The 23,746-nt window shown below is 38.4% G+C and overlaps 1 pseudogene; it reads right to left on the bottom strand.

Moving 5' to 3' along the window:
• The window catches only part of LOC135802090 (neuroligin-1-like), a 93,856-nt pseudogene that overhangs the window by 10,573 nt on the left and 59,537 nt on the right, over positions 1 to 23,746 (bottom strand).

Below are 23,746 nucleotides of genomic sequence, written 5' to 3'. Positions count from 1 at the left end.
ATATGTATATAGTATGTTGCAACTTGCGGAAACGAATCCTAACCTCAATTTAATCAGACTACGTAAAAATACGTGAAAAACGTGATAGTTACCTAGACCGTAGACAGGATGCGATGTCTTTGTTATTTTCTGTTTGTGCAGCGTCCAGCTTGGCGTCCTTAGGTTGTTCTGTATCTGAGCTGGCAGTTCCCGGTGTGGGGTGGCAACTACTGGAGCCAAACAACCAGTTTGCTCGCCGACGGTTTGCCGCAAAGCGTCCGGATTGTGCATCGTCGCCCAAGGACTCAGCGCTGTTCCGCTCAGAAGTACAACTCGCCGAAAAGACCTGTAAGCGAAAATTTATATAAATCATTATATATTTGCAGGAGTTCCAGTTGAAAATAACCTCAAAATGTATAGCCGTAAGTGTACTCGCAAATAGACAGTATCGCCACCGCAATTTCCTCTGCCGGATGATGTGACTCCGAAATTCCGGCGGAATTCTCTGCATTTTCTAACATTTCTCGACATTCCGCGTTCCCCGAGGGCGGCAACAACATTAAGTTCAAGTTGTCCGAACGCGCGTCGTGAACGAATGAGGCAACTGGTAGCGGTCGTTGTGAGACAGCGTTAGGCAACCCAGACATCACGTAACCGATGCCGGGACTGTCGCAGCCGCCGCAGGAATGTAATTGCTTCGAACGCATTTATAGTGTCCGAATGCGGTCGCCGAAACGGATATCACCTTTTCGGGAGAGTGCTATCAGGGCGGTCGTAGTGACCGAGATGGTTGAAGTTTGGTAGAGATGCGGGCGGTAAGTGGATGCAAATTATTTCGCCTACTTTCTAGTTGCGCGCTGAGTGGTGGGTTTTGCAATAATAGTTGTAAAGTTCTACAGTTAGACACAGCGCCGATAGGATTGGAGGTTAGAATCTCATTTGTAATGAGTTAAACTTTATTTTATTACGAAAAGTTAGCTTGGAATCGAATTATTTCACTCCGAAGTGAACATGTTTTATAAATGATGTTGTAGATATTTATCATTCGGAACTTTACACTAGATGGAAACAAACTATCTGCGTGATACTATCGTTACATGATTTATGTGTGCATGGCTTATTTCAATATGGATAAACATAAATAGAAAACAAACAAATTGGGCACTTTTTGACACCAGCGTGTCGGATGTCCAAAAGCGGATCCCGCATTATTTACGACTCACGTGCGCGCGGTCGCCGTTAAAATAAATCGAATCAACAAGTTCATATTTCATCGTCGCGTTGGTCCACACATTTCGTCCTAGTCATGGCTTAGTTTGTGGCACAAAGGACGCTTGAATAATGTGAAATTTCGACGTTATTCAACAAAAATTGCAAGTAAAAACTACAAAACTAATGTGAGCAAAAGTGCTGACATCTTCCGGTCATAATTTAGTTTTAATAGAAGCCATTTTGCGAGTATCATTTTTTGTTGAATAGTTAATGGAATCCATCCATCGAATCAAGCTGAATCGACGAAAATATTTCCGAGGTTCACTGAAAAGGTTTTGCGAATTTCTTACGCCTCGCACGTTACTGACGTTTATAACTGTATTTTCGGTGCGTCGAATATCTTTCAATTCCGTCGGCGGATTTGCGCGTTACAGCAACACGAGATATCAGCAGATCGGCGTAAAAAGCACGCCAAAAGTGGACGAATCTGAGATCTGAGCATTGCTTCCGTATTTTTGCGAAAAACGGCGTTTCTGCCACATCCACTTCCACGTCGTGGCTCGGTGGGAAATAAATATAAATAAACACAAATCCGGAATACGCCGATATCAATAAGTCATAAAAGTTTCCGCCGAGGTTTCCATAACACGATTATGGACTTACGAACCGCTTCGATTGTTTATTATTTATGGTCTCACGCGCCACCGCAGCACGCAGACAGTGACGGAAGTGATTGAAATTGATTCGTGGAAAACTCACCGGAAATCACAAATATGTTATTAATAATAAATATCGTCAACTTATCTCCTAACAATACTATAGTATTGATAATAAGGATGGAAAGTTTAATAAAATCAACGAAGTTTATTTTTAAGCGTTTTTACCTTTTGATGATGGTGACACGAAAAGAAGATTGACAAGGGCAGCTCCGGTGTCGTGCCCGACGATTGTAACCCGTGTAGGGTCTCCACCGAATGCTCCAATGTTGTTCTTGATCCAGCGAAGGGCAAATGTCACGTCTTTGATGCCAAGATTTCCACCGGAGTCGTCACTGCGATCACTCGATGGTTTCGTCCTTAGAAAACCTGCAAAAGAAGAAATGACGTTGATCAATTTAATTTCGCACTTTCGGTGAAATTAAAATCTGTTTTATGAATCAAATAACTTGCGCCTGTTTGCCTGCGGGCGTAATGCGAAGTTATGTGTCATGGCCGCCAGCGGAAGTGGCGTAACGAAGCATAAATATTACCATATCGGCAAGGCGTGTGCCGGCGCCATCGTAACTAGACTGTGTTGCTACAGAGTAGAGCGAGAGTAGGCTCGTATTGCAACATTTCACATCTCACTTGTTATTCCAGCGACCGCCATTTTCGAAATGTGCGCTCACATTTTCATTTTTATTTTGTTTTTACATCCGCGCATTGGTTTCTGATGCTTTCATTTTTTCAGTTTTAGGCCGCGCGAATTTTTGGTTTAGGACCTGAAGTTTTTAAAACTCGCGTTGCGCTGCACGTTGTTTGCCGGTTATTTATTATGCTGGCGGCGTTTTCCGCCAAAGGGGAGCAAAAAATGTGGCGCGGAAAAAGTGGGAGCTTGCACCCGTTGAAAATGCGTTCGCACGTATCGCGTCCCCGCTTTGCTCTGCATTTCAACTATCTGTGTCAACATACACTATGTTTCACAAAAGTAGGGTTATAATTTTTATACACAATCATTACGATAAATAGGCAACCAAATATTCATTTCAGCATAGCGAATATAAATATTTTTAGTATTATGTAATATTTTCATGGCAGAGTGTTTCTAGACGCGTTGGAATATTGTAAAGAATTATGGTGCATAATTGGCGTATTTGCGTTTCTGTGGAATTTTACTGCGCTCGGTTTATATCGACACTGATGGAAGCAGACAACGCGCTTGAAACTGTAATGCTGCAATAACTGCAATAACTACGACGAAAAACGAATTGAAACACACACAAAGTTGTGAAAAATATTGTTTAACGAGTATACATGAATAATTGAAAAGTGTTATCAAACGTACAACACAGAAACAAAGCAAAAAAAAAACAGAGAATGATACATTAAATTCAATGGAAAAACACATTTTATTATTCCCACACAATAACTACATTTCTGCACGGTTGGTTGCCTACAATAAATTCATTATTGAGTATAACATAACCTGTAATCCGGATAGAATGTTTTTTTTTTATAATAAAAAACAAGTAGGTATTCAATTGAAAATCACAGCGTCAACGAAAAGTTTAAAAGTTTTTTTCTGCTGCATCCTGAATACGTTCGTGTGAAAACCAGCCGTAATACGACGTCCTGAGATTATTTTTTAGTTCGTCCCTCGAAACTCGTAACTAGGTCCTAGGAAACTAATCAAAAACGAGCGAACAACGCGGACAACAAGAAAACTTTATCGCCGCTGCTGGCGTCAGTGATTGTAAGTCATGTTCGGAATAAATAAATCTCATCGCTCGTCCTGCCTACAACGAAACAAAGAAATAAAATCGTGCCATCGACGGCAGTAAACTAAACCGAGCGCGCACCGGTTGCCCACTACGGGTGTAATCAGCAAATAAAATTCACGTCACATTCGCATCCTTATCAAGGATCTGATAATCTTCGCGCGTCGAACGCGACAGGAAAAAATCTAAATTCCTTAAAGCTTATAAGGAAAATCTTCAGGGGAAAACCTGGAATAACACGTAAAACGTGTACAGGGAAAAGAAAAAAAAGTTGTAAATGTTAAAAGTCTACGCGATATTGAATAAATTTACATTTTCGACATTTTCAACATTCGCGTAGCGCATGGAAGAAGCAGCGGTAAAGTGAAATGAATTAAGCACGAAGACGGTGGAAAAAATAATATCGGCGTGAATATTGAGGTGTCACAGCTTCATTAAACTTTTCTCCGGTTTCAGCACCGTTGGTGCAATGGTATAAAACTGATTCTTAATTTTTTACATTTTTAACATTTGTTAACGGCGAAACGTGCTGGAATTTAAATTTTCTCGTTTCAATTACCAAGTTAAAAATTTTTATGGTTTTAACTTGTATTCATCTGTATTCATTGTACAAAAAGTTAGGTTATGTGATATTTTTAAGGATGACGTAGATCGCCGCATGTTTTGTCTAAAATGATTAAAATTTCCTTTATTATCGAGCATTTTGTGCCCACAAAGATTATCACCACACACACATGGTGACATGGTGTCCGTTGAGTCCATGCGTGATATCTGAAAATAGAAAATTTGCATATTTAACATACCGCCGACGCGCGCGTTAAAATAATGCAAATTTCGTCTTCGCATTGTGGCAGTCACACACAGCGATCGCGCGCACGCCTCCCATGAGTCCCGGCTCCCGGCGCGCTCCCGTGATCCTGCAGGCCTGCACACGCCTGCAAGCTCTCCTGCAGCCTGGGAATTTTCGGATTACGTCGAGCGCACTTTTCCGCATATCTGCGATGTCCGACCGCGCGACGCAACGAGATATGCATGTTGCATACGCGCACGTTTAATGCGCGCGTGTATGAGTATATCGCCGGCACAATGATGGGGCACTAGGACAACATCGGGATAGCGCTCGGCAGGATGGCGAATGAATGGTAATTGTGTCGTCGTCCGGCACGAAGAGTATTAGAGTATTATCCAGAGTGTCGGGAGTTTACGTTTTCATTTTAGATTGTGCACTGAACAATGCATGAATATAACTTGTTTACTTTGCGCATGCGTGGTAGCGCACAGATTTTACCTAGAATAACTAGTTACCAAAATCCCTACTCTGCGCTTAAACAACCTGATTTTAAATATTTATTTATCGCTGTAGTTATACAAATTGTACTCTTGGTTGCCTACCCACATGAGACCTGATAATGTGTTAGTTTACATCCCCGCTTGTGTCGCGAATGTTTATCGCCAACAAATTGTAACTTGTAATTCGCAACTCTTGCAACTCTCGACTTTCGACTCTCAGTTTACAACTCGTATTCTCGCACGCTGGAGAAGAATGATACCGTGACAACAAAAGTTTCTGCGTTCCTGCATTTGTACGCTTCCCACCCACACACAAATATTAAATTGTAAGCACGAGGACGCAAGAATGTCAGCAGCACGCGCGTCGCGCGCTTAATAATTATTCATAACTTAATTTTAGAATTATTGCGCTTTGTTTAATTACGTGCGCTGTGAACGCAAGCGGAGTGGTAGGTGCTTCCACCTTTGGAGACTCATAGAAACAAACATACGGGTGTATGCGGATGGGTGACTATTTATGACTATAACTGTTATCCTGCAACGGGCGAACAAAAGGAGCGAATGCGATAAACACAAGCACAAGAAGTACTGAGAAGATGTTTGTAGTTTGGCGGCATGTTCACGTGCGATAAATGCAATTATACTCAACTTTTAAATGTTGAAAATTCATGTACGCATGCGCATTAACTTCAAATTAAAACTAAGCAATAAATTGCTAGTTTTTATTGGTACATATTAGATTAATATTTTTTTGGGAAGTAAACTCCGGCGTTTCATAACTCCTTATTAGCACTTACATATGTCCGGCATTCGCAAACAAGACATTAAACTTGGCACAAACTTTTCTACTTTCTACTCTCGACGCTCACGCTGAAACAGAAGTCTGCTGGCGATGTTTGAAACTAATAATGTTATATCTTGACTTAGACTACGCGTCCTGGATGAAGATATGAGGGAACAATAACACAATTAACTTTCCACGTTTCTACATTTCGACGTTTCCTATAGGAACTTTCAGGGCGCGCCCGAAATCAACAAATAATTTCGTTATCAAACTTCTACACACTCGCAAAGGTAAAATGAGTTTAGAAAAAGGAAATAAAGCATCACGAACAAAAACGCTATTAAATCATATAAGAATTATACCATAATTGTTGATTAAATATTAGATTTTGTTATCTAATGCACGTTTTTATTTAAATTTTCAATTAAATTTCAGTTGAATGCTTTTTAAATTAGTTTTTCATTGTAAAGGGGTCGCAGATTTATCGAGGATTTATTTTTTTAATTATAGGTCTTAATCACATACGTCAAGACCAGGACATCGTTATTTTATTCAAAAACTGCAATTTAAAACTTTTTTTATTTTACACCTTTTACTCTAGGGAATTAATTTTTCCTTATAAATTTACTTTTACAACTAATATTATAAGTGCAAATGTGTGTTTGTATGTTTGTGACACTTGCACGTCAAAACCACTCAACCAATTTATATAAATTCTGGTATAGAGATATCTTTGGCTAAGTATAATAACATAGGCTACTTTTTGATGTAAAAACATAATTTTAAAGGTGTAAAATTAGGGATCCAAGAACTAAATTATAAATAAATTACCGCAGTACTTATAACACGTATTAATTACAGATTCTGTAAATCATTGGTGTCTAAAAAATTATAATTAATTAATCATGAATATCCTTTCATTGTTGATCCGTCAAAACGTATAAACGCTCCAAACGGCTTTGAACGTTCGCACATCATGCGCGTAATCAGTGGCCGAGCACTCGTATCAGCGATATAGGCGCGGACGCAACTGTGGTGTGAGCGCGAGTTGATTTTAATTGTCCGTCCTCGCCGTTGAATGCTTCATTAGTTGGATTTTCATTATTTACCCGACGTGCCGCCCTCCGCATTGCCTCTCGTCCTTACAATGCGTTATCTCCCGTCCTCTCGAACGCTTTCGCCTCGCCGGCCATTTCATTACACGCGCATTGGCCGGGAACGTGCGTGCGCCGAATACGGTAATTAAGTTATTAATTACTAAAACTTATCGGCGAGCGCCGAAACGTTCAATTAGCCTACTCTGCTGCGACGCACTGCAGCGGATCGTTTATTACACTTTATTAATACGTTTCATTTATTGCAAAATTGCAATTAATTAAATTGTTTGGTTAGATATCTACGAATAAATTAAATGCGTATCTGTAAAATAAATCATTCTGTTTTTATTTGAGTAAATGATTTTTCTTTTTCGGGTTTTCTTCTTTTTTTGGTTGAAATAAGTTGAGAAGATTGGGTAGACAGGCATATAATACTTTGTTCCGGCTTGCCGTCAGACATTATCCGCTCCTTTCCGCTCTTATCCAATTAAACGTGGCATAAATTACATTAACAGACTTAATTCGAGAGCGAACCTGGGAAGCCCAGCACTGCAGGGATGACTTCTCAGCGGCTCGCTTTCTAATATTTTAAGCACACACGACGTGCGGCAATTATCCGACATGCACACCTTTATCCTGCCAAAGGATACATTGCCTATATTTAAATATTAAGTAACATATTATAGAAGAATTTTTGTTTAGGCGTTGAAATTGCACTTTAACTTATATTATATTATTTGCATTAAAACCGGAACGTAAACTACATAATATCTGTTAATTAATCATAAAACTAGATGATTTATTTAAATATGTTTTACTTTTATGATTTAATTTTAAGTGTAAAATAAGATAAAATCAATGTAAATTGATAAAATGCGCTGCTGCGATAACCAATGTGTGTGTTTACAATACTTTACAACAACAATATGATAAAAACACGAGAAGATTTTTAGTCGAAAAGGACATCTTAGCGACATCTCGGAATGACCTTAAAAGTATAATTTGAATACGACTATTTGTTTATTGAATCGTTCATGGTTGGGATGTGTGAGTGAATGTACTGAATGACAGAAAGTATAAAAAATGTCTTATGCTGTTTATGGATCAATGAACTACTCGTATTTTTAAATTTAATAACAGTGATTAATTATGAAAAAATTGGCGGAGGCGCCTGACATTTAAAAGAGTTGTGTAATTAAATATTGAGAACTACCTCGTTGTGTAAAGGGGCTCTTAATAATACAATTTAAAAAAAACTTTCACCGAGTAGCACAAAGGAATTTTCCAGTAAATTTCATTCAGTGAAATGTGCACTCCCATCGAGATTTAAGAATCAATTATCTCAGGAACTAATATAGATAAACAAAAATCAAAAACATCCTTATATTCAGCATCAAATTATAGTTAAGGTAACATTTAAAAAATTTGAAATATAGGAACATGTGCCTAAAAAATTTCCGCTGCGATTTTACCGTGATATGGATCTATAAAATGGCAGATTTAGTGTTTCCATTTTCCATAGTTGACAAAAGACGTCTCAAAATTATCAAGAGGTTACACTTGACTCTTTTTGGACTAAAAAAATTTTTTAAGCTAGAAGAAAATGGAAAACGCTAATCGGTTGAATTTTCAAAGGGGATGAAAGCTATCAAGTCAGTTTTCCGATAACATCATTATTTCGGAAAATAGGTGGTAAATTTAAAACTGATCAAATAAAACTACCTCTCCAATTTTCCCCAAACTTTCCAAACAAATGAAAAACCATGACAGGAATCCATTAATCCAGATTTGATTACGCTATCTTAATTAGTTTTTACGTTATTGACCATTTTTAATTATTACATAAGTGTTTATAACTGTAAATTTTAACATGTTATATAATGTAAAATTTAATTCTCCATACGAATATGAAACCCGTTTTTCTTTATCTCTAATGATTTTCAAGATAAGTGCGAAAAACTGGTTTAGTCGTTTTCCTAAGCAAAAAATTAAAATCGGAAATTACCACTTTTTATTACCAAATATGGAAGAACATGTGATTCTACATATTTTATCTTAATAAAATTTTGTTCTAAAATAAAGCTTTTTGATAATAATAACCTTAAACAAGTCTGGTTTTGTCGCCATTCAAATTAGGTACATACATTTTTTTTAAATTAAAATTGCAAATGGGCCTAAACGGTAAATGCTGGCCAAAAAAGTTACTAAAATAATCGATATAGCACTAAATTAATTATCCGAATCCGAAAACAGAATTTAAAAATTCCAACTTTTAATTTCGAACATAAAAAGAGAAATCTTTTGCCTTTTTATAACAAAATCTTTTCGTTAAATTTTTTATGCATTTTTATTCGTTTTTTAAGAAAGGTGCTATCTTGTAGAGAGTTTTTTAAGGATCAAGAATATGAAGTCCTTTCTTCTGTAGCCCTTATAGTTCTCGGGATAATCGCAATTTAATCTCAACGCTTAAGCGGGAAAAATTAAAGAAAAAAGTCCGACTCTGTTGTTCGACTGAAAATATTTTAAGAAAGTAAGTTCGACCCTATAATGAAATTTTTGGGGCAAAAATGGCTACCTTTGACGTGCTTTCTAGGGCACTTTTGGAAGGGTTAGGGGCTTGGATTCAAGTCGGTGTCCTTGCGAGCGGTTACAGGTACACGGTTACTTCGCCATTCAATTCTATGAACGATCACATATCAAATGCCCGAATCAATAACATTAGCAGACGATTTCAAACTGATCTCTTAAAATCTTTACGAGATGTCGCTAGAATGTCCGTTATCACTAAAAATATTCCCGCGATCATATCGTTGTTGCAATATTTTGTAAACATTGACCATCGCAGCGGATTTTATCAACACACGTTCACTTTATCTCATTTCGCGCTGGAAATGTTAGGCATAAATTTATAATTTATAAAACAATAAATGTTAAGAATATGTGAATGAATCTACTTCTTTATCATAAACTACCTCATCTTACTACACTACCCCATATGTGACATGTATGTGTGTTGGTACACACATAGAAACATTTTCATGTTTCCTAAAATGACGAAAGTCTGGCCGTCACGGGCCTACTATATTTATTTGATTATTTTATTTACTCTCGCAATGCTATTTCTGTGATTCTAATTCCTTGTCAGGCTGAAAAGTTTGTTACATAAATTGAGATTAATCATAATTCCACTCATTTATCTTCCGGTTACGCAAACAGAAACAGTTGCTAGACGTATTGCTTTGTTTGCCGTATTTATTTTGTCGTTACTTTTAACAACTTTATAATTTTTCAGCTTTTGCTGTTTTAACGACGATTCACACAAATTTCGCATTACTTATTACTCAACTTTGCATAACTACGGAACGACATCCGGTTATAATCCACCCTTCATTATTTTTTAAATGTTCTTTACTACTCTCAGTGTTTCTGTTTGTTTGTTCATTAAGGTTTTTATGATTTTTTTAAGTCTAAATTTGCATTATCGTCTTTTGAGGATTGAGGACTGAAAACGTTTTGTGTCTGTGTATTTTCCGTAGTCTTACTTCCGGCTGGTTCCGTTTTCTCTCGACTCCCTTAAACATTTTTTCCGGTGCTTGTTGTTGTCGATTTTTGCGCCGGTACTTTTCCATAAAGTTTTGCTTTGCGAAAAGTCTCGTTAACTCTTTCGCGCGCTAGTTAAGTTTCTCGGCTCGTTTTGGCGAAACTGTACGAAGAGAAAGCCAAGAGGAAGTAAGACGCCTGGATTCGTTCGTGGAACGAATGATAGTTAGTTAATTAAAACTTGTTCACGATTAGATTTATTATTTGTCTTAATTTCGCGCAGCGCGCGGAAAGTCGTTAATTATTCGCGCTTTCGTCGCACAACTTCCTGTGCGGGACTTGCATACAAAACATTCTCGAATAGTCTGCCAGAGAAAAAAAACTTCAAAGGGATTTTTACAATTTGCTATATAATTAGGAATATTTATGGTAGCAGACATTTTGATAAAAATAAACAAAATAAATATTTCTTTAATTTACTTTCATAACAATTAAAACTACTCAGAAAACTATTTATATTTCCTTCCTAGCTAATGAATATAATATATTTTCCATATTTTGAAAGCCAAAACTTAATTATTTTCCTAAAATATAAAATATTCGATATTCAGAGTGTGTCCTCTTTCGAAAATGTAGTGCTGAGCGAATTCACACATCGTGCTTTCATCCTCTCTATTTTAAAACCCAAGCACAATGAAAAACAAAAAAGAACTCGGCGAGAAGCTAACTCAAGTCGAGACCGTCTGAAATAGGTGGAATGCGAGTCGAAAATTCAAGACCCCGAAAACTCTAGACACTCTAGAGTTTCCAGAACGGAATGCACGTATGTGAAGAGATGGCATTCTGCACTCGTGCATCCGCCTAATGTTTGCTCGTGCAAGACGCTGGCCTGCTGGTCACAGCACAAATAACTAAAAAAGGTGCCAAACTTGCGACGGAAATAAAATATGACCGGAATAAAATTCATTGCAGACTGTTTTTCTAAGCTTTGGATTATAAAATCAAATTGGATTTATAACTGTAACTGCATTGACATACTTTAACTTATCTAAATGTTAATTAAACTGCTAATAGCACATAATTCTTAACTAATTGAACACGCGCGCTTAATGAACTGATAGTTGACGCTGCGCTAGGATGACGATGATGATGATGATGATGACGCTAAACTCCTTACACCCCTTACACTTTTGCGTACTCGTATAACTTTTATAGTCGTGCTTTCTTTTGATGGCGGATTAACGCCCTAAACTCTTTTTCGGCCTTTTAGCTCCTTTCGTCTTCTTAATTCGTTTCCTTTGGGTTTAATCCGACTTACCAGCGACACTTCTCCACCTCTTCCACTGGCTGCTCGAGTTCTTTCGGTTTCCTTCTCTCCTGCATTCGCATTTCGGGCTTGTGACCCGGTTAGTGAAATATCTCGTCATTTTTCTAATTGCGCACGACGGCAATTAAAAGACCCACCAGTTATCGCCGAAAATTGGATTCAACCCAATTCGCAAACTGCCTACACCATCTTTGTTTCTCTCACAGCGAATATCTTTGTCCTTATTTCTATATTTAATATTTGTACCTTTATGAAATGAAGCAGAGATGAACAATTTGCGAAATTATTTAATTACTGTGTCCTCGAAATTGTGGGACACGACTAATTGTATACAATTAAGTAAAATTACTGATAATTCTATATCATTCATAATTGTGCCATTAAATTTTGGTTTTAATTTGAATTCTAACTTTGGATTGAATATAAAAACGTTTTGAATAGCTTTAAACTTTAATTAATCCTAACATTTATTGTGTTTTTGTGTGAAAATTAAAAGAATTCTCTGTTTAACTTTCAACATGGAGTTTGCGGAGCTATTCGCTAGTGAATTTGAGCCTTAGTGATCGTTTGGTTGCCTACCCCCTCATTGCACGCCACGCCTGTTTGGTTTGAATTCACAAAGAGTTCGTTTCGTTTTAAAATGCTCACGATCCGGTCAGACGTGCCTATGGATGAGGCCGGTGGAGTTAATTGCCTTTCGACGCTTTTTGTGCCATTTGGTTCGGCGTTTTTTGCGCGTTCATTTTGCGTATTTCCAAGTTACCACGCGGGTACGCGAGCAGTGAGCAATGCTTTTTTGTTTCTATTTGTTCTTACACGCTTTTGGTGTGTTGGTCTTTTGGACTTTCCTCTTTTATGCGCACAACATTTCGGAAATGCAAAAATGTAAAAAGCAGGACCAAAAATAAAATGCAAAAACGGCAGCTAACTAACTGCAGCAATTTGTAAGTAATTTGAATTGCAGACTAGCCAGAAAGCAACTAAATATTAGCATGGAGAATGAGTGCACTGTATTAAAAAAATACAATAAAACGATATGTGCTGTTTATCGACAGCTAACAATGTGTAAAGTAGATTAATTTCATCAAACTTGTTTGGATATCATCTCGCATTAGCGTCAAACTCGACTTAAAACATAAATTTTACTCTATGTTGTTCTTGCACTTGCAACTTAACCTAACTCGACGCAACTTTAACTTTAAACTTTTCATCTGGTTAGTAGCAGTATTTAACAGCGTTGAATACAATTAGCGCTCTCTATTGTTGCACAAAGTAGTTACTTTCTAAGTTACTTAACCTATCTTTGCGTTTCTCCAGACAAAGCCTATTACAAAGCGTACGCTGCGAGGTAAACTCAAGTTTCTGATAGATGGCGCAACAGTATTTATTTAGATTTAAGTTTAAGTAACTTACCCAGCACACCAAGGCGAAAATTAAGCGTCACAACGATGACGTGCCCGTAGGAGGCCAAGACGCTCCCGTCGTAAGGGTTTCCAGAGCCCCACTCAAAACTCTCGCCGTGAACGAACGCTATCACCGCGTAGGGGCCTCCACGCCTCGATTGCCTGCAACCAAACATACACACGTATAAATAACATTATATATGTGGAATATACTGAAAGCAAATTGTGTAGAGTGGAAATCTTAAGGATAATGACCCACAGGCTAATAATAGTTAGCAACTTGACTGGACGCTGTGGGACGTCCTCGTATCATGTCCTCTTAGGGTTCCTTAGAGGCCTGGCGGTCCGACGCAAGGACTTTAAGATTAGAATAGTGGGGCAGAAGAAATCGTCTGGGTGGAACAAAGGGTCGGGCTAACTTCATAGGCGGAATTAATTTTCGGGTTGTTGTTAGCAGCGGGTGGACTTTACATCTTGTGTCTTGCGTCCTTCAACTGCAAACTTTGGTTTTCATCGTTTGAATTCAAATGAATATGCTAATGAAGATAATCCTGTTTTCAAGAACACAGTTACATATGTCCTTAATTAATTTTAACTACAATTGAAGTTTTGTTCCACTGCTGTGTTGTTTTGTTGTATATTTTAATTTAAAAATTTGCCGACAGATGTCACTACCAATATGAATATTAAATTAATATTACTGCCATTTATTTCTTCGTTTCTTATCGATGAATCTTTTATTTTTCTGTCGATTCTTTTTTGATTTTGTTTCAAACTTGAAGACTGCAAACTTAAATTAGATTAAAAACTTTCGCGTTTTCTGGCGACCGGCGCGCAAATCGCATCGCTTACTTCCCCTGGGTTAACTTATTTCCTTATCTTTATCGCCCCGCCAAAGCGTCGTTTTCCCTTCCATTTTCGCTCTTATGCATCCTTTGGCATCCTTGGGATTCAGTCTTCGGCACTTTCAATCGACCTAACTCTAACACTAATGAATGCAAGCTTTTAACAAAACTTAAACTTTTTTTTTTCGTTTTTTTTTTCTCGACTGAATGGAATTTTGTTGTGAAGGACATTGTAAACTTATCAACTCATTACTCCATTGCCCTCACTTATTTTCATTTGTTTTGCCGAAACAGCTGAAAAGTTTTACAGTAAACAAATAAAACTTCTTTCGTTCGCGAAGAATGCCCGAACCGGAAGCGCAGAGAGAATAGGATAGTTAGTGCTGTCGTAATTTGGGCCAGAGTTTACAAATTAATGTTTAATTAATGAAAATTAAAGGCATTTAGATTTTTTGTTTGACTTTAATTAGCTTTAATTAAAAATTTCCGATATTTTTTATCCACGCTAATTTTTATATCGACAAAGTTTTATATACTTAATGAAATAACTTAACCTAACTTTTACATAATTTAAATTTAAATTTTTTCAATTTTTTTTTAGCTGTTTGGGAGTTTTTGTATCGTTTGCGAGTTGAAAAATTGATTCTCGAAACTCGTACGCAAATTGGTTCTTGTTTTCCCTCATTTAGCACGTTTTTCGGTGATATTTCGGACGCGTGAGTCCGGGACGAAGTTGATTGATCGAAGTGACACCCTTCCATTCGAGTAATTCGCCAATCGACGCGATAAAAATATCCCAAACGCGCGAGCGAGAGAGATGATCATCGATCATTTTAAAAAGCCGAGCGCGTTTTTTTGTTTACTGCAAAACCGAAGTCGAATCCGCAGCTAAAGCCGGAGAAATCAAATTCACATTATTCACATCGCACGGACGAGATGGATGTATCTTGGATACAATGTAATACACACGTAGAAATTGCGTGGTTTTCGTGTGGATTCATTTGACAGATAAAATACAAAACAAAAATGATTAAAGGACGATTGCGATTGTAATCTGGATATAACATCAATTCAATACCAGCAATATGTGGAAGTGATGTAAATTTTCAGCGTTGATTCACGATTAAAATCAAAATGGTGGTTTACACACCAGAAAGTTTTTATTTTAAAAATATTTGATCATATTTTATGTATTGGTATATATTAAATAAAATCGGATTAGTTACAACTTTTATAATTCACGAACTGATGGACAGATTTTCATGGTCTATTATTTATTGAATTCGTTTCCGCTTCAAATAGGAGAATAACTATTAAAAGGTCTAAAATTATGACTCAAATGATGTTAAATAAAGGAAGAAAGTTGGTACCGAGATTGAAATACAGTTTTTGTTAAATAATTTAATCCTAGATGGCGCTAAAGTCCATTAATAAGGTCTTGTACAAAAAATTATAAATTAATTTAATTTTTACTAAAAACTACGGTAACCAAATTGCGGGTAAAAACATGTATTTGTATAAATTGTAGACAATATCAAAATATGTGATGTAAATAATTTATCTAAGGATTATTAAACTTTGAAACTATGAAACAATGCATTGTTTGCGTTAAATTCGGTGTACGGACATAACCTTGCATCATGTATCACAAACTCACAAACTTGCAAACGCAAGTTGAATAATTTCTCGTCGCTGCGCGTGTGTAGCCTGTAGTAATTAAATTTACTTTCCTGTTTGCTGTTTATTGTCCTTTTCGTTAATGCGTGATGCATCCTCTCGCCTGCATCCTGCGAGTATACACGTCGACGCCATTAAATTTATTATTGCGCGCGCGTCCGCGCGACGAACGGTCAACACATCGTCCCACTACTATCTTTGCGAATTTATTGCGTCGCCCAGTGCGCACGCAAATAATGCCCGCACATAAAATCTAATTAATTGTAATTAATTAAATTCGCATTTCGACAAACACGCAGTCAACATGGCTGCCATAACATCGCTATTGGATAATAGTTAATTGCAATTTATATATCTGCATTGGTGGCTGTGAGCACTTAAAAATATTTAAACATTAATTAATTGTGTTTGGTATTAGCGCGCCAAAGTATTGATACGTATATTTAGCAACAAACAACTTTGTTGGTGTTTTATAACGTAAAATCGCATTGTGGTTTTAGGATTTTGTCCCAAAACAAACATGGCCGGTTTAATTTCATATGTTTAGTCACGTTTCGACCACTAAACGCAACCCAACATACTTCACACTGCCAATATTATAAATCCTGAGATTTATTGTGATGCAAACAGTATTTTTAACTTTTTGAGTGCTGAAATTCTCTGGCGTCAGATTCGGCGGTTGTAAATTAATGCAAAATGCAAATTTTACCCCAATCGACCAATAACAATAAAAAGCATGGCGCGGCTTTTGTCCGCAATCCCCGAAATCGTAATTCCGCGTTCGGCGTCGATTCGCATACGAAAACAGCGACTAACGAAGGTGTGGGCGATTCGGTCGAGGTGGACGGCTATAAACAACAAAAACGCACGAAAAGAGGCATAAATCTAGTGCGTGCTTATACACCGACTTCACACACGCGTACCGAAATCCACAATCCGCCAATCCGACGAAACGAAACACTGGCGGACATTTTGTTTTGTCCGCTTTTATGCGCTGCTTTGTTTTTTCTTATTTCACATCCAAACGTGAATATCTAGTTGTACAAAGTGCTTTTATCGTTGTTGCGCGCACGAAACGAGTCCACAGTGTAAAATACTTCTTACGTTGGGTTTATTTATTATTATTTGTGTTGCTACCGGCGTGCAAAACAAGTACAACAATGATGCCAAAACTAATGGAACATGCAAAAGCTACTAAATCTACTTGAATCATGTAATTTAAGTCAAAATTAATTAAAATTAGACTAAATTGTTTCAAATTTATGTAAATTTATATTAAAATTTAAAATTTTCGTATAAATATTATCTATGTTGGCCTTTTTCGCTGGTTTAGATTTCAGTTATGTGTAAGTTAATACATGACACGTTTGGATGGCGTCACGGTATCACGGCAACTGATTCCCATTGAAATCCTCTGGCAAATCTGGGCAAATATCGGTGAATGCCCGACACTGCCGGCACATCGGTGGCGAAACGTGATTTCCTGGTTTTTATGCCGCGCCAATGTTAACGCCGACTTATTTTTATCAAAGCCACGGATTTTTACGCTTTTTGCTCCCTTTTCTCCCCTCAAACGCATGCGGCAAAGATATCTCGTGCAGTTTCACCGTTTTTCCGTTATTTTTAGTTTTTTTTACTAACATTTATTTCAAAACCGTCAAAATCCAACAAAATTAATATAGAAAATAGTTTATTTAGACATGTTTGACTCCTTTTATAAATATCAATGATGATATTGAACATCCTGCTCAAAAACAGCTCGATTTCTTCTTCCCACTATACTTGCCCGTCTGGTTGCATAACTTTCATGAGCGGATGATTCCGCAATCGCATCACGTTTGCATACATGCATACGCAAGCGTCCTCGGAGCGTCCTTGCGACAGGATCAAAGCTTTCCGACTTGTCCGCGTTTTCATTCAGCACTCGAAACCTCACGCGCGCATGCAAACAGGAAAAATGTGGAAAAACGCAAGCTGCGGTGCGCGACGACGAAAACCATTGCAAGAGTTCCGGGGGCGGTGGAGAATGTGAAGATACCGTTCGTAATATACCGGAAGCTTCCAGCACGGGCCGGATGTGCTGGAGAACATCGAAAATCAAATTTGCATATTCGACGACGACCAAGACGCAGCCAGCAAAAATATGCCGGAAATGTGTGCCACTTTTTGTCCTTATTAATTTCACATCTAAAGATAATTTTATTTTTTATCAGAAAAGTAAAAATAATCTTAGAAACAAGCATTTATCGTGTTAAATCCAGTTGCAAGTGAAAGGTTGATGCAATTGCGCAAGAATTTCGATGGTGCACATTAAGGACGACCGCCGGAACGTCCGAACCAAACCGAAACCGCTTCGACGCCATTAGCTCGCCCGTTCGCCAAAGCAGTGTGGCATCTGCCAAACCGACGACCTTAACGTTAAACGTAACGAGATTCGTTTCGTCGTACAAGTGGGCTTGTGCAACCGGCTGCCTTCCGAAATGTAATCGTCCAGTGACGCCTTTACGGTGTTGCGCGACACAGCTATCTGGTCTGAAACGTCACTCAATTAAGTCCTCAACTCGTTACCCACCTCGATGTTCTTGTTACCAGTCGCCAAATTGCCCTCCCCGAAACCAATGAAACAAGATTTGATAAATTTACGATCGGTGACATTATAGCCTAGCGGTTATGCGCTAGTTACTCATAGATGGCGCTAGCAGTAAAGTCGGAATTTAACGCGTCGGCCATAAATCAGCGATGGCTTTGGCATGTTTTGCGTATAATGAAACTTCCTGTCTCCTACGTTCGCGGTCGGTTTGCTAGAGAATCCCAAACAGATAACAGGATATAATTATAATGTGGCGGGCGTCAGGATGCAACCGTGCGACCGTGTGATGTATGTAAACAGTCCAATTGGGTATTGGTTCATTACTCTCAATGAGATATACGCAAACTCAACGACGGCTCGTAAAAGCACAGAGAGCGGAAGTTTCACAAATGACAACAGGACACTCGAGTCTCTAGTTGGAACTAGTAAAGATGGATCGAAACTTGTTGTTACAGGTGGGTGGAATATTCACCTGATAGAAAGAGATGGGGAGAAATGCGGTTCTGTGGTTTGCGGAATAATTTCCAAACGAGATACGTGCTTGCTACAGCATCATAAGTGTTGTAATACGCAAAGAAGCAAGTTTCCAAGGACTTTAAAGGATTATAAACGATAGTAAAGCTTGAACACATTAATAGTGTTTTAGTTAGGTTATAACTTTAGTTTGATAGGCAAACATGCATACATAAAAATGTTTGCCTACTTAGTTGTTTAGTTGTAAAGCTTTCCATTAAGCTTTTATGGTTTATACCTTTTATATAATAATGCATATATAATTATATGAGTGCTTATAGCAAATTTACTATTAAAGAATCAAAACGAATAAACTTTGTACATTCCACATTATGCGTCTTTACAAATGTTTGCATCAACGCATTCTACTTGTATTTTGCCTCCGGACGCTTCTCAACTTTCAAGTTTTTGCATTTTCATTTAACAATCCTCCGGATGCTGCACATTTGCATCTTGTACATTTAGATTCGCCACCGAGCGTTCAAAACACAATTGAACTTTCAGCGTCAAGAAAGAAAGTCAAATGTTTGGCGGAGTTGAAATCAAATTATACATTCAGCATTTTAAATACTTGGTATGACGACATGATATTACGCAGGCAGATGAGATCGTTGTTATTATTTATTAAAGTAATTTCATTCGGAATGCTGACGGCTGTGTGCTACGCTTCATGAAACTGACGGAATGCGCACATTGTGCGCGTTCATATCTCACAATCTTTGCAACTAGCCACGACCAGTTGGTGGGCAATAAAAATTCATTTCAAGGAGGGCCGAAATGCAATTTATATGAAAATTTATTTTTAAAGTCTTTGGAAAGACAAGAAAAACACATTAAGTAGTAAAACGTTAATTTCATGTTATGAATATTATTTTAAAGTATGCAACCAAATATACATGATTTTAATACCTTAAGTATTATTATAAATGCAAATGTTTATATGTGATGCTTTCACGCAAAAACCATTCAATTGATTTTGATAAATTTTGGTATGGCGATATTACTGGCTCTGGAAAATCAAATAAGCTACTTTTTATTGCAAAAATACACCATGGAATGTGTAAAATCAGTGCTGAAAGTTGATATGAAATCTCAATCATTGTTAATATTTAGGTATATAATTTGACTAAGTAAAATTAAAACACTTTTTTAGTAAAATTTATCACAGCAAAGTTGCGGGAAAACTACTTATTAACAATTATTATTTAATAACATGTAAATAGTAAAACTGGATATTTTATCTTTATTACTCCCCGTGCTTACCTCAAACACTATTAATTTTCTAGCATTACGTTGGCAGCCATTTTGTAGCCGAGTTCATTATCACATTGGCATCATGTGCGAACATTATAAGTGTTTCATGACAGCCAACAATATCCCTGTTAGAATATTACATAATGTAAATTACGTCATTAAATATTTATTTAAAAACAACATAATATGTACTTTTTTCTACTTTGGGCCTAGCAAGAGAGCACTTGAGGATCGTTATAAAGTCGATATGCAATAACGAGCGCGTTCTTATCACGCCGAACGGTAGCAAAACGAGCAGCAAGAAAGTAAAGCGAGTAAAAAATGATTTATAAGGCAATTTGAGGTCGCCATTAGTACTTTTTGTGGCGGTGGTTAAAAGACTTCTTAATCGCTTTGTGGGAATTTTCCATTTTACATTTTCTATTGCTAAACTTGCTGAACTTGGCGACTTATTGCCTCGCATGTAATTTGTAATTACTGCGCGCCGGAGCGGAGCGAGAGGCAAATCGTGCGCTAATGAAATTGGCCATTATGTAACGACATGCATAAAGCACCTGATGTGCTCGTCGTTTTTGTGGCCGCGAGGTGTGACGCTAGCGAAACGTAATAACATCTCATACGAGTGATAAAATAGCGGGCGGAGCTAAATGCGCTTGCCAAATTGCACCTTTATTAAAATACCTTCGAGTACTCAGCGCGCGTTGCCATTTTTGTAGTCGCAATTTGAAGAATTGCAACATACAGCTCTTCAATGCGTGATGCACCAATGAAAAGTTTCCGCTTTCGAAAGATTCGCGGTATTGTCGGATTGGAGCGTTCCGGCGTTGAAGAGTTGTGGATTTGTGCTCGACGCTAAATTGCGGGCGTTTTGCCAAATGTACGGGGCGCGCTCACACGCAAAAACCCAAAAGATTAAAAAAGCCAAAAAGAAAAACCGCTAAAAGCATCCGACGCCCGCTTTGGCGAGGGCAAAGCGAGCATGAGTGCAACAACAACCATATATTACTCCACGCCGTTTCCAGGGACGAAAACGAAGCGATTAGCAAAATTTAATTTTACCCCGACGTCAAAAAGGGGTGAAGCGAGGAAGAAAATGGATTCTGGAATAAATGAATATTCGCTTAGTTTCAACCCGCCAAAAAGAGCACAGCACATCAATTACGTCTCGAAATTATCATTTGTTCGTATTTTAAATATCATTTTATATCTTAGTGTGTTGTGATTTGTTGGTATGGCAACCAGATTTTTACCAACACAATCATTGTTATTTAGATTCTCAAAAATTCTCTACTGACATTTTTCCTGCCTTTTTTACCCCTATTTTCGACAAATCTCGATCACATCTGAAGGTGAACGCGCACTCTGCTCGAGTTCAACATGTTTATAAGTTTGGTTACAAAATTCCGCGCACCCCTGCCTTTCAACACACTGGTCACCACGATGAAAGCCACCCAGCACCTACCAACCGTTATACGTTGGTCCTCCTCTGCCAACCACGGCAACCCTAGTTGCACTAATAGTCCCCATGGTGGAAATAACCTGAATCATCAACAACAACAACAGCAACAACAACAACAAACCGATCAACAGTGTTCCACTGGCGGCACAGGGGAGCTACTGTAGGAAGCAACCCAAACGCATGCGCCAATGCTAACACCACAGCAAGCGATCAAAATGGCATGTGCAATACCACACAACCGTATCAGATGGCAAAAGATAGAACAGCTTGTAAAGACCCCAGAATTTACATGACGGTGCATTGCGTCCGCAGACACAACCCAGTCGTATGCCGGAATTCTACAATCCGTCCACTGATCTCACACGGCTGAACAACGCTAGCCAGCCGCAGACCACACAACAACAGAGGCAGTTTGCGGCATCGAAAACCTATAGGAGTTTGACAATGCCCTTGAAGAGCTCGCGATTGGCAAATCCGTTTCCGGAACCTGTCAAGCAAATGCCATCTTGCCAGGTGTCAGATCAGGAGAAGGCGCAGAGGATGTACAATGATTCAAGGCTGCCAGGCGGGGACGCCATTAAGTGTCCTAACAGAGACGTGTTAATAGTTTGACGCAAAACTCTCGTTGTAAATTAGGTCTATATGTGTTTTTGTTCTGGATTATCGCGAAAGTAGAAGATTGTGATTGAAACGATTTGTGCACAAAAATTTCTAGTGGGAAATAAATGATTTTATTATATTGCTAGCTTTTCCCTGCCACTTTGCCCCCGTAGTTTAATAGTAAATCATAAATGATCAAAATCTGACTCGCCAGTCTGTAGTTATAAACTGACTGTAACTAACCTCACTGTGTTTTATGTGTATAAATCATTATTGTTACTACTTACCACTTCCTGGAACGTAGATATTTAGAAATAAGCAATCTTCACTTTGATTCACTAGCAACGGCGTAAGTTTCTTCAAGTGATGATAACGTCCCTAGGCATAAACTGCAAAGCTGATGTTCTGTTGCTCACGTCAGGAAAGCGTTGTGGACACACTGCACCAAAAGTGTCTGCGAGTCGAGTGCCTGGCCACGGAAGTGGTGCCTGCGGCGGTCGGTAGCGTAGTGGGCCCACAGGTGGCGCAGCATACGGCACACCACGAAACGCTTCCACTGGCTCGAGGTGACGCGAGTTTAACTCTAGTATTACACCTCGAATAGCGCCCGATTGAATCTCGACTATACGTGAACTATAACGCGGTCCGCAGTGAGCGATGCCGACCAGTTTTAAGGTTAGGAAAAGCAGCGAAAAGAGCGCCTGGTGGTTAATGCGGTGGCGCTGGCATCGCAGGCGAGGCATGTCGTGCGACTCGATGTGCAGCGTAGGGCGCGGTTGTCGGTGCTCGTGCTGTCATCACTCCTCGGAAAATGTCCGTGTGCGCTCGCTTTGCCCACGAGAGGTCACCTCGTCACCAGAACTCTCGCGGGACTTGTAGCGACACCCATCAGATCTAAAACAAAGAAATGTATTGTTTAATTTGGGTTCAAGTTTAATTTAACTAGTTTGCAAATGTGACAATTGTGCAAGTCACAGTGTAGATTTATCACTTTTACTTTCAGATGGAATTTGTCGTCGTTATTGTCGCGCATCTACGTCGGCCCTGGCTGCAAAAATTGCTTTCTGGCGCTTGGTTCCAGTGAAAATAGTTATGAAACATATTTCGGCGATTTATCACGCGCGACGATGCCACATCGCTTGGAAATAGTTATCAACATATATTTCATTCGTCCGCCCGTTTCCAACCCACGCAGTTTCAGAACTCTGCGTCGCTCGTCAACTCGCATCCAGCTGCGGGCGAAAGCGAAAATTGCCAAAAATAATGCGGAAAGTGAAAGATAAAGTCACAGAAACAAACAAAAGAAACACATTTTTCTATATTTCTTCCAAACTTTTTAAAATTCTGTTTTGTTGTGTAATTATTTAAAAAAAAATGAAATTTAACTTTGAAAATCAGCACATTGGGTATGTTTCGACATAATCTACAATTCAAGTTGTTTGCCCTTCATCCCTCATATCTCATACTCCATGTTTCATCCTTTAAACCGATCCTTTTAAGCAAGCACCCCATCCTTCATTTTCTGCCATGAGAAAGTTTAGTTTAACTTGACGTCGCAGTCGAACCCACGCCACCCAACCGAGGTCACCTTTAGCGATTCACTACCTGACTTTTAGGGTTTGCAGCAGGATGACAGAGACGAGTGGTGTACAACAGATGTCTGGAAAGTTATGCACAATGAGACTCGGAAAAGTGGGTGT

The sequence above is a fragment of the Atheta coriaria genome, unplaced genomic scaffold (assembly GCF_025399875.1).
Source record: "Atheta coriaria isolate IRGN ID8LTWV9N9 unplaced genomic scaffold, Caltech_Dcor_3.1 hic_scaffold_15_pilon, whole genome shotgun sequence".
Classification (NCBI taxonomy): domain Eukaryota; kingdom Metazoa; phylum Arthropoda; class Insecta; order Coleoptera; family Staphylinidae; genus Dalotia; species Dalotia coriaria.
Note: the sequence above shows the minus strand (reverse complement) of the source record. Positions and strands in the feature narration are given on the sequence as shown.